The following is a 13,531-nucleotide window of genomic DNA, read 5'->3' as shown; positions in this document are numbered from 1 at the left end:
AGGCCTTGTAGAGGCTGACGGGATAGATAACCGCCCTAGGACGATTCATTCCGAGATCCTCAGATAGGAGCCACCATTTTTTCTCACTACTTAAGAAAAAAAGCAACTTTGCATGGACTCCGGAATGCCAACAGGCTTTGGAGGAGTTAAAGCGGTATTTATCGAGCCTGCCTCTGCTTCATACCCTGAAAAGGGTCAGACCACCACCTGATCATCCTTCCCCTCTTGGGCGACCCCTAGATGACTGACCCCCACCCCAAGCTGGCTAGATGGGTGTCGAAGTAAATGGTGCTGAAGTCGTAGTCTGATTCCTCTATTGCACTAGACCTCCCGGGCGATGAGGACACTGCCTCCACATATGCCCAAACTCCCCGTAATCAAAGCAACTCCCCGGTACTGGTGGTGGTGAGGACTGAATCGGGCCCTAAGAACCGGAATAACTGCTAGAAGCACCCGGTGCAAATGAACCCCGAACTGAAGGAGCGCGGGTCGAACTGTGAGCTGGAAGGGCACTGAGAGATGACTGACCCTGATGAGAACTGTATGAACCATGGCTGGATGATGCACCACGGTGTACTGGACAACCCGTCTGAGAGTGTTTGTAAGGACGACCCCTGCCGTGGTAAAACTGACCCCCTGAAGGAATACCGCTGAAACCATTCGATCCATGAGGCTTCTTGGTCTACCTCTCTCCTCGCTCCTGGTTACGGACCATCTCTATCTGCCGAGCAATGTCAACTACCTCATCAAAAGTAGCACAAGACACCCTTTCCCGAGTCATAAGTAATCGCAGCTGATGTGTGAGGCCATCAATGAACCTCCTAATCCTCTCTCTATCAGTGGGAACCAACCAAACTGCATGACGAGACAACTCAGAAAACCTCATCGCGTACTGGGTCACAGATATGCCATCCTGCCGAAGATGCTCAAACTGTCTACGCAGCTCCTCCCTATGAGACTGCGGCACGAACTTCTCCAAAAAGATAGCAGATAGGGGAAATCATAACCTTAGACTTCTTCAAATCTTGTCTACAATATTTGCCTTGTTAGTTATAAATTACTACATTTTTAATTACTTTGATCTTAGTTAGTAAACTCTCAAATTGTTATATAATATTTCTGAAGGTTGATTACTTGAATTCGTGCAAAATTATTAGTTGTAATTAACACGTCATTTCTCTGTGGGATTCGACTCCGGACTTGTAAACCGAATTATATTTGCAACAACCGCTTAGTCCTTTTTATAAGGCATAGTTGGGCGTGATCACTAGGCAATCCACAGTCTATGCAATTTGTTTGGCGGATCTAATAAATTATATATCATCTAATTGTCGATTGCAATAAATGTTAAGGCACGATAAAAGTTTACAAAATTTGTCTGGAGTTTGATTGCACAAGAAATATGACATTTTATCTGATTGAATTTTGACTTGTCAAAGCCGAATTTGAGCTTCATACATCTTTGCATAACCTCCTATTTGAGCACATGAAAAATGGAAAATTCACTTCACTCATCTCAATTTGCACTATAAATACTTCCACCATACAAGCAATAAATCTCACAAGTTTAATTATACAATTTCCAGAAAACCCATTAGAGAGTGAAACAAACAATGGTTACTTCTTCTATCAGCTGTTGTCACTTGGGAAATATTCAATCAATGGTTTGGGGCTGTTCTCATAATTCCACGAAAATGGTTATGGAATTAGATGAAAATTGTATATTTGAGTACTTGAGATTATGGGTAACGATTTTCTCCGAAAATCTTCAAAATCCGGGCACGTGGGCCCGGGGTGAATTTTAGAAATTTACCATTTTGGATAGGGTAATTTATTTAATAGTCCAATTTCAAATTATTGAGCATGTATTAATTATTTTATATAATTTTTGGATAGTTTCGAATTTTTCAGCACATAATTGAGATTTTTCGCGACATGGTGATCGGAAAGTGGGTTTTGAGACAAGGTAAGTCTCTTGCCTAACCTTGTAAGAGGGAATTTACCCCATGGGTGATTTAAATTAATAATTATTGCTAACTGTGGGGGCTACGTCCGCACGAGGTGACGAGAGTTCGTGCGTAGCTACTAATATTGCTAAAGTCCTGGTAGTTTAGGACTCAAATCATGAATTCCTTGTGATAATTGTATCCTTATTTAATTAAAGCAATAGAATTATGTTGCAAATTGTTAGAGGAAATGGTAAAAGATTGAAATCTCACATACTTGAATTTTTGTTCAGAATATTTAACTGTTGTAGAAATTTGTACATCCTCATGTGTTAATCTCCAAAACTATATATATATATATATATATATATATATATATATATATATATATATATAGTTAAAGCGGGAATGCCAACAGGCTTTGGAGGAGTTAAAGCGGTATTTATCGAGCCTGCCTCTGCTTCATACCCTGAAAATGGACGAACAACTTTATTTGTACTTAGCTATCTTGGAGATAGCGGTAAGCGATGTCCTGGTTCGAGAAGAACGAGGTACGTAATTCCCTATTTATTATGTCAGTCGGACCTTAGGCGAGGCCGAAACTAGGTATCCACACTTGGAAATATTAGCGCTTACTTTAATAAGCGCCTCTAGGAAACTAAAACCATATTTCCAATGTCATCTGATACATGTTGTAACAACTTATTCTCTTCGAAGTATTTTGCACAAACCCGAGCTTTCATGTCAGTTGGCTAAGCGGGCCATAGAAATCGGTGGGTACGATATTGAGTATCGACCCCGAACCGCTATCAAATCCCAAATCTTGGCGGACTTTGTGGCTAACTTTACGCCGGCCCTCGTACCCAAGATTGAAAAAGAACTACTAATAAAATCAGGTACCTCCTCGGGAGTCTTGACCCTCTTTACGGATGGTGCCTCGAATGCAAAGGGGTCCGGACTAGGAATCATACTAAAATCGTCCATAGGTAATATAGTTAGAAAGTCTATCAGAACTGCAAAATTGACTAACAATGAGGCCGAGTATGAGGCCATGATTGCAGGTCTCGAACTAGCCAGAAGTTTGGGAGCTGAGGTCATAGAGGCTAAGTGTGATTCCCTCCTCATAGTTAACCAAGTTAACGGGTTATTCGAAGTCCGAGAAGATCGAATGCAGAGGTACTTGGATAAATTACAAGTGACTCTACATCGATTTAAGGAATGGAATTTGCAGCATGTACCCCAAGAACAGAACAACGAGGCCGACGCCCTTGCAAACTTAAGCTCATCGGTCGAAGATGATGAACTCAACTCGATGACTGTCTTATAACTCATAAGATCGGTGATCGAAGAAGGTCATGCCGAGATAAACTCCACGAGTCTAACCTGGGATTAGAGAAACAAATATATAGAGTACTTCAAGAACGGGAAGCTTCCTTCGGATCCAAAGGAATCAAGAGCTTTGCGCATAAAGGCAGCACGGTTCACCCTGTCCGAAGACGGAATGCTGTTTAGAAGGACGTTCGATAGACCATTGACAATATGTTTGGGAACAGGAAATACCGATTACATCCTACGAAAAATTCACGAGGGCACTTGTGAAAACCATTCCCGTGCCGATTCGCTGGTCCACAAAGCAATCAGAGCTGGATATTATTTGATCGATATAGGCAAGGATGCTAGGGAGTTCGTTCGAAAATGCGACAAATGCCAAAGACATGCGCCTATGATTCATCAACCGGGGAGCTACTCCACTCGATCCTATCTCCATGGCCTTTCATGAAATGGGGAATGTACATTGTCGGGCCTCTCTCATCAGCCCTAGGTAAAGCTCAATTTATTTTATTTATGACTGATTATTTCACTAAATGGGTTGAACCTCGGGCTTTCAAGAAAGTCAGAGAAAAAGAAGTGATAGACTTCATTTGGGACCACATCATATGTCGATTCAGGATGCCATCCGAGATTGTATATGATAATGGAAAACAATTCATCGACAGCAAAGTAACTAAATTTCTCGAGGATCACAAGATCAAAAGGATCCTATCAACACCGTACCATCCCAGCGGAAACGGACAAGCCAAATCGACCTATAAAACCATCATCCAAAACCTTAAGAAGAGATTGACCGACTCCAAAGGAAAATGGAGAGAAATACTGCCTGAGGTCTTATGGGCATATCGCACAACATCGAAATCCAATACCGGAGCAACGCCATTCTCGTTGGTCTATGGCGTCAAAGCTCTGATCCCAGTTAAGGTCGGAGAACCTAGCATCAGGTTTCGATATGCAACAAAGGAGTCGAATAACGAGACCATGAACACGAGCCTAGAATTATTGGATAAAAGACGAGAGGCCGCTCTCGTCCGATTGGCCGCACAAAAACAGCGGATCAAAAGATACTACAATCGAAGAACCACTATTCAATATTTCAAAATCGGGGACTTGGTACTAAGGAAAGTCACCCTCAACACCCGAAATCCGAATGAAGGGAAACTGGGTCCGAACTGGGAAGGACCATATCAAGTTCTCGAAATCGTCGGAAAGGGGTTCTACAAGCTCGACGTGATATGGCAAACAACTACTGAGCAATTGGAACGTTTCGCACCTAAAACGATACTACTGCTAAGGTGCGACCCTCCCATGTTATTTCAAAATTAACCCTTGCATGTGTTCGACCAAAAATAGGGATGGATTGTTCAACTCGAAGCCTTTAGGCCTAAAAGCACACGTTGCACTCTTTTTCCCTTAGACCGATTTTGTCCCAAATAGGTTTTTCGACAAGGTTTTTAATGAGGCAACCATTGATCGTGCTAACTTGGAACAATTCAACAGTATCTGAGGCCTCTTTTCAATCAACCTCGAATACTGGGTGGCATTGCCCTCGAATAAATCAAGTTTGATGCAAGAAAGTTACTTCATGGCAAACAGGGTCTCGATAAGAAAAATTGTAAGGGCCAAATTGTCAAACGAACCATGCCCGCATAGTTTGCTCGAGCCCTGGCACAAAACATGAACACATGTATAATGACTTATAAAGAGAAATTTCTTCTTTACCGATATCTCATATCTCAGAAATATTCTTCTACTTCATGTTCGTGATCAATTATGCAAACAGGCTTAAGGGCCGACCATGACCGAAGTTTGAAAAATTACCCCATAAATCGGGAACTTCCAACCGAAAAATCAACGAGATCAAGCTCTATATAGCCTACATTAACTCAAGTTCGAGCAAACACTCAATTGACCATAAAGCCTAAGGGCTACATTAACTCGAGTTTGAGCAAACACTCACTCGACCACTAAGCCTAAGGGCTACATTAACTCGAGTTCGAGCAAACACTCACTCGACCACAAATCCTAAGGGCTACTCTTAATTCGAGTTTGAGCAAACACTTGCTCGACCATAAAGCCTAAGGGTTGTTTTCATTTCGAGTTCGAGCAAATGCTCACTCGACCATAAAGCCTAAAGGCTATTTTCATTTTGAGTTCGAGCAAATGCTCACTCGACTATTAAGCCTAAGGGCTATTTTCATTTCATATTCGAGCAAACGCTCACTCGACTATTAAGCCTAAGGGCTACTCTTAATTCGAGTTTGAGCAAACGCTCACTCGATCATAAAGCCTAAGGGAAACTCTTAATTCGAGTTCGAGCAAACACTCACTCGACCATAAAGCCTAAGGGCTACTCTTTATTCGAGTTTGAGTAAACACTCACTCGACTATAAAGCCAAAAGGCTACTCTTAATTCGAGTTCGAGCAAACATTCACTCGACCATAAAGCCTAAGGGCTGTTTTTATTTCGAGTTCGAGCAAACGCTCACTCGACTATTAAGCCTAAGGGCTGTTTTCATTTTGAGTTCGAGAAAACGCTCACTCGACTATTAAGCCTAAGAGCTACTCTTAATTCGAGTACGAGCAAACACTCACTCGACCATAAAGACTAAGGGCTACTCTTAATTCGAGTTCGAGCAAACACTCACTCGACCATTAAGCCTAAGGGCCATATTATTTCTGAGTTCGAGAAATCATCCTCACTTAATTAAAACCTAAGGTTCACCCTACTCCGAGTTAGAGCAAGTACTCACTCGATTATAAAAACTACACTTGTCCGACTTCGATCAAATTGCCTAAAGCCTCGAACTTATGAACAAATTTTTCATAAGGCATGAATGAAACAAAATTTTCACAAGGCAAAAAATGAAATAAAGACAAGTCGGAAAAGAAAGAGATCTTTACATATATGAGAATATTTACAAGGTCCGATCAGGACCCTACACAAAAGATCAAAAATGAAAAATCCTAAGGTTCCTGATTTTCTCCGGGGGCAGCTTCTTCTCCGTCGAGGTCCTCCCCGCTCTTGGACCCGCTCTTGCTTTCGACATCATCATCATCATCATAGGAGGAGGCCAATGCTCCAGCATCGGCTTCGAGCTCTCTAGCCTTTGTTATCTCGTCAAAAAAATCGAAACCTCGAGCGTGGATCTCCTCGAGGGTTTCCCTCCGAGATTGGCATTTGGCAAGTTCAGCAATCCAATATGCTCGAGTTTGAGCGGTCTCGGCTGCCTCTCTCGCTTGGACTTGAGCGGCTTCAGTATCGGCCCGGTAGACGGCCACGATCGACTCTGCCTTGGCCTTTGCCTTTTCGGCTTCAGACTTGGCCTTTGCAAGTTCGGAAGCCAAACGGGCCTCGAGCTCCTCTATTTTCTTCGCCTAAATTGAGCTTTTCTCCTTCATGCCTCGAAGCTGACTTTCGGCCGATGGCAATTGGGATAAAGCAGTCTCTTTTTCTGCAGCAAAGCGGCCCATGCCTTCTTAACACCCCAAGGTCTCTGCCTTCATCATGTCGACCTCCTCGCGGAGCTGCCCGATCATCTCGATCTTCTACTGCAACTGTGAGATTGAAATATTTTCCACCGTTCCCGAATCGAGCCCATGAGCTTTTAATATTTTCATTACCTGCTCGATTAGGTCGGACTGATCTTGGTGAGCCTTGGCCAACTCGGCTCGGAGGTCCTTGATCTCCTCTTCTTTTTGCCCACAGAGAAGTTTAAGGGCATTTCTCTCCTCCGTGAGCCCTCGGAGGTCGGCTTCATTCCGACTCAGTTCAGCTCAAGACCGAGAAAATGCTTCCTGATGAAGTGTTGAGGCCTACGCAGAAAGAAGAAAAGAAGTTAGACAGGAAGAGAAAAATAAACACAAGGGTAAAACCAACATGGGGAGTTCAGGCTTACCCGATTCAGAGCTTGCTGCGCTTCGTTGAAAAGGCTCGATGCCTCGCCCAAGTCCTTCCTCGAGACCTCCAAGTCGCTCAGGCTGGTAGCATCTTCGACCCCAGTAAAATAATCACGGAAGGGATCTTCCTTTCCGTGGCCTCCTTCGATGGAGAGGGCCTTCAAGGCCCGAGCCTCTTAAATCATCTCCTCGAAAAATGAGGGGAGCAGCGGGGAGCCTCCAATTTCTACTGCCCCAAGTGGATCACTTCGGGTGTTCTCTCCATCTCGGGGGGTCTCGAGATCAGCCCCTGCAGCCGTACCCACCGTTGGCTCATTATGGTAGGAGGCATCCTCAATCCTCGATGACTCGGGGACTTTGCCCAAGTCTCTCCCCGAGACTCCCTCATCTCGAGATGGAGTCTCTGCAGCCTTCACCGATTCAGTAGCCTTTGGGGCCTCGCTGCTTATTTTCACTCGAGCCACCAGCCCAGAGTCGTCTTTTACCTCTTCTTCGTCTTCATCCCTTAGATGCCGAACATAGTCTTCGGGTCAAAAGGATAATGTTCTTCCTCGGCTTACGAGCCACCTTCTTCTTAGGTTCTGGATCCTCGAAGGTTGAGATCTTTTTTCTCTTTTTGTCCTTCGCCGGTTTCGGTGCCAGGATCGAAGTCTCCTCCTCGCCAGATAGGGGCCTCACAACAACATCTTTGCCAAGGCCTGTATGAAAAGAAAATAAGTAAGAAACGCTTTAATAAAATCATCAATGACGTGGGAACGAGACTCCCTTATCTCGAGATGGAGTCTCTGCAGCCTTCACCGATTCAGTAGCCTTTGGGGCCTCGGTGCTCATTTTCATTCGGGCCACCGGCCCGGAGTAGTCTTTTATCTCTTCTTCGTCTTCATACCTTAGACGTCGAACATAGTCTTCGGGTCAAAAGGATAATGTTCTTCCTCGGCTTACGAGCCACCTTCTTCTTAGGTTCTGGATCCTCGGAGGTTGAGATCTTTTTCCTCTTTTTGTCCTTCGCCAGTTTCGGTGCCAGGATCGAAGTCTCCTCCTCGCCAGATAGGGGCATCACAACGACATCTTTGCCAAGGCCTGTATGAAAAGAAAATAAGTAAGAAACGCTTTAATAAAATCATCGAAGACGTGGGAAAGAGGCTTATCATGAGTTTTTGCCTCCCATCGGCCCTTTGATAAATCGCGCCACGAGCGCTCGGCATATGTAGAGGTTTAGGCCAGGTCCCGAACCCAGCTCTTGAGGTTAGGAATTGCACCGGGCATCCAAGCAGCCACTACATCACGGAAAAGGATATCGATGAGAGAGAAACAAAGGAGCAAAACAATAAATAGGAGCTGACAGTGGGATTATACTTACTCTTCATATTCCATTTCTCGGAAAATGGCATCTTCTCGGCCGGGATTAAATCGGAAGTCTTCACTCGAACGAACCAGCCCATCCAACCTCGGTCCTTATCCTCATCTATGCTCGAGAACGGCACTTTGGCAGCCTGGCGTTAGAGTTTTATTAACCCACCTCGATAGAGGCAGGGACTGTACAACCTGATGAGGTTGTCGAAGGTAAAAGGCATCCCCTCGATTTTTCTCACAAAGAATTGGAGCAGAATAATAATTCCCCAAAATGAAGGATGGATTTGGACTCAGGTTATTTAATACTGACGGCAAAAATCAACGACAACAGGGTCGAGGGGGCCCAGCGTGAAAGGGTAAGTGTAAACACTTAAAAATCCTTCCACACGGGTGGTGATATCTTCTTCGGGAGTCGGGATCACCACTTCTTTGTTCTCCCAGTTGCAATCTTTCCTTACCTGCTTAAGGTATCCCTCAGTATCGAGCATATATACCTCGATATTGGCTCGCATCGACCGAAAACCGACGAGGTTTTATCGGTCTTAAAATCAGAAGTGAGGACACACCCCCCAGGAATACACTCCTCAGGTCGTGGCTCCACCAGTATTTTGTCGCCGGGCGGCCGCGATGAAGAAGCGTTTTCTTTTTGAGGAACAATTTTTGACGTTTTCGCCATTTGGATTTGAAGTTAAAATAGAGGGAGATGATAAGATTTGGTGTTCTAAGAAGAGGTTAGCAGTGAAAATCGCAGATTTGCAGATGAAGAACTCAGAAGATGCAAAAAAGAACTTAGTAGATTTGGAGATTGGAATTTTAAAAGTAAAAAATGGTGAAGAGAGGAGCTATTTATAGATTTGGCGATGACAATTCAATATCAGCAGTGGCCGACCGTTGTCTGACGCATATTTAATGCCTTGGTAACTGAACCGACGGAACATTATCACGTACATCATGGTCGGACTCGATGCAGACATCAGTGTATATCTAGTCATATCATTGGAAAATCATATTGTTTCTCGCCACATTCTTTCCGAGAAACAAGGGGACTATCTGTATACGGTCAAATCTGAGTTTGCCCTTCGTGTAATTAGTCGAGATTGGAACATGATGAACTAAGGGTCGTCATTGTAACATCGAGATAATAAGTAAAGCCAGGTTATTGAGTTCAAGATTCAGGGACCGATCAATATCGAACCCGAGTCAATATCGAGCTCGAGTCAATATCGAGCTATGATATGAAGTAGTGTTATCGAGCTCAAGAGCCAGAGACCGGTCAATATCGAGCCCGAGTCAATATCGAGCTCGAGTCAATATCGAGCTATGATATGAGGTAGTGTTATCGAGCTCAAGATCCAGAGACCGATTAATACCGAGCCCGAGTCAATATCGAGCTCGAGTCAATATCGAGCTCGAGATTCGGAGATCGTCCAATACCAAGACCGACCAAGATCGAACTAAGAGATAAAGAGCCGTTGTAGCCGCACTTAGGGAGAGAATCTCGACGAAAATTAAGGAAAAGCTAATTAACTAATCTATCATGGAATCCCCATTATGTATTTTTTAGTATATCCAAAGTAGAATTTTTCCACTATATTAAGAGTGGGTATCATTTCTGTAAGGCAGATTGAGCATCCAGAGAAGCAAACATTGATACACTCTCATATTCAGAAATTATTGAGATTTACACACATATAATAAAGATTATCCTTTTTTGGGCTTTGTACATTGGTTCATCTTGTTCATATAAATATCATTCCCCACTCAATTTCGGTTTGTTTTAATTCCTTTTTACAGTCAATATTCGATATATCTCTACTTATTTTTTCGGTTTGTACTAAGTTATATCATGTATCCTTAGGACTATGTATAAATTTAACTCTATCCGTTTTTCGAATAAACACAATTATAATTAATTTTTGGCATATGATTCGCAACAAAAAATATTAATCTTTCTATATAACTTTGGGAATTGCACATGCAAAGTGATTATTACCCCATCGACTGGTGGATCTAGAGTTCGAGTGTTCGACGTACGGTTTGTGAAAACCTAATAGCTTTTGTTTAGATTTTGTTATGTATTAAGAAGTTTAATAAATATTTGACTGTAAACTCAGTTATTATTATAAATTTACTTGAAGTCGATGTAGGAAAGAGAGTTTTGGCATAGTTGGTAAAGTTGTTGTCATGTGACCAGGAGGTCACAGGTTCGAGCTGTGAAACAGCCTCTTACAGAAATGTAGGATAAGGTTGCGTACGATAGATACTTGTAATCCGACCCTTCCTCGAAATCCAACGCATAACGGGAGTTTAGGGCACTGAGTACTGTACTTAGAGTCGATGTAGAAACTCTTAAGCTTTAAATCATGAATATGCCTCTGCCCATCCAAACAGAAATGAAATCTCTTGCTAATTAATCTACTAATTAATCTATTAAAGTAATGAAGAATCTTGTTCCTTTAGCGTCCAACAGAAAATATAATATACATACATAAAAATAACTCTATCTAATTATAGTTCGTAATTTTGGGGAAAAAGAGTGTCAATTGACAATCATTGCTTAAAGATTGCTCTGTCAGTAGAATTGCCTGCTGTGAGAAATGAAGCGGTTCATGTATTTGCTTTGTCTGCCCCCTTCTTCGCCAATGAGGCACGGCAGATTCGACATCTACTACAAAAAAAAGAAAATCCACTTCAGCTAATCATATTTTTACTAGATAGCGTGTGGAATAGCCTAGAGTTAGTTTTTTTTTTTTTGTATATAATCTAAATAGAGAGTAGTTTAATAAAGGTAGAATCATAAAAACGGCTCAAGAATTTAATATGTTGATATACAACAACATACCCAATGAAAATCTACAAAGTGGGGTCTGGAGAGGTAAAGTGTACGCATGGCAAAAAAAACGGTCAGATAAGGACAATCAATTCAATACGGTATGAAAATGAAAGTAACGAAAGCGAATAAGTCATGATAAATCCCACTAGTGGGATCTGGGGAGGGCAGTGTGTACGCAGACCTTACCCCTACCCTGGGGTAGAGAGGCTGTTTCCAATAGAAAACCTCGGCATCCTTCCCTCCAAGAACTCCCCACCTTGCTCTTGGGGTGACTCGAACTCACAACCTCTTGGTTGGAAGTGGAGGATACTTACCATCAGAGCAACCCACCTTGTCAGAGAATGTAGAGGGCAAATATATAAATAATAATATGGGCCCGTATTAGTTTCGTTGTTAGGATATAAATGAGGCAAAAAATAGCTACCCTACCCATGTAAGGAAACAATTCATTAAAAATTATTTCACTCACTAATTATTATAACGATCCTCACATGAAAATAATTGTACTTTCGCTCCAAAAATTTATTTAAATTTAAATTTACATATTTTTTAATAATACATATACAATATATTTTTAATAAAAAAATGAAACCCCAAAAAAGATGGCCTCCAAGCAATTGCTTTACTGGTATTGTAGTCGAGTCACCCATGCTCACTAATGAGAAAACTTTTGGGATAATATCATGGAATTGTAAAATCATCACATCGAGTCCTCAAGTTTTGTTCAATTCGATTGCAATTATCGAGTATTTCCTAGTATTTTATTCAAAAATAAATTTCCTAATAAATATCTGGATGTAAAAAAAGAAAAAAAATACAGAACAGAAAAGTTTCAATTGCATGTGGATCTTCTATGATTAATTATTGCGAGGAAACATATTCTACACTTCCTAATTGTTTCAATTATTTGTGCAAACCGAAGATATTGTATTTGGGCCTTTTCCTGCCCCCAATGACAAGTGTACATATAGCCATTTGTAGAGATGTTATTTAGAGATAAGCCAATAATTATTTTGTCCTGAAATTTTAAACTAAAATCTTAACTTCAGTACAACTCATGATATTTTTGTCCTAAAAAATTAAACGAAAAAACTGAAATCCAGGATGCACTGACTAATTCATAAATAACATCCCTTTAAAATGGCCACCTGGTGTCATTTCTACCCTTTCTTTGCTCTGAATTTTGTAAAACCCCGTTATCTATCTAGTCCATAAAAATGACACTAGGTAGTCACTTTTAAGCATGTTGTTTAAAATATATTTATAGTTTACAATGTATTTAAAAATTAGCCAATTTATTCAAATTTTAGGACATGACGTCTTGAAGTTTAAACCTCAAAGTTCAAACCTCAAAGTTCAAACTTCAGGATATCGTATCCTAAAGTTCGAAAATTGTGTCCAGAAGTTTGAATCTTATGTCTTGAATTTTAAATTAGAAGTTCAGAAATTCAGGATACTTAGTCCTGAAATTCAAATTAGCAGCTCAAAAGTTCAGGACACTAAGTCTTAGATTTCCAAATTTAGGATACTTAGTCATGAAGTTTGAGTGAATTGGCTATTATTTAAATATATTATAATTATGAATTTATTTTAAATAATGGTCTAAAAAGTGGTTATTGGTGCACTTCTAGTTCAGAGCCCATGTTCTTATGGAGTTACTGGGCCAAGGCCGAGTATACTTTTACACAAATATTTCTAGTCATTTTCACAAACTAAATACCCTTTCTATATTAATTTGTTTCCTGAAATTCAAGAAGAGACAAATAGGGGTAGGATATTACTAGCCTGTTTGGCCAAACTAGAGAAATTAACTTATTTTGAGAAGTATTTTTTTCAAAAGTGCTTTTGAAAAAAGTACTTTTGGAGAGAAGAAGTTTGTGTTTGGCTAATCACTCTGAAAAATACTTTTGAGCAATAATTTGTGTTTGGTCAAGATTTTCAGAAAGTACTTTTAAGTATCAAATTACGAATAAGGACATTAATATATTTACTTAATAGTTAATATTATAAATAAATATATAATCTTAAAAATTTATTATTACAAGCAATAGTTAGATCCTTTTATTTTATTTAAGTAAAATATAAAAATAAAATTTAAAAGTACTTAATTATTTTAATATAAGTTAAATATATTAAAAATCATTCAACAAATATAAAAGCATTCGCT

This window comes from Nicotiana tabacum, chromosome 14 (assembly GCF_000715075.1).
Source record: "Nicotiana tabacum cultivar K326 chromosome 14, ASM71507v2, whole genome shotgun sequence".
Lineage (NCBI taxonomy): Eukaryota > Viridiplantae > Streptophyta > Magnoliopsida > Solanales > Solanaceae > Nicotiana > Nicotiana tabacum.
This window is presented reverse-complemented; position numbering follows the sequence as displayed.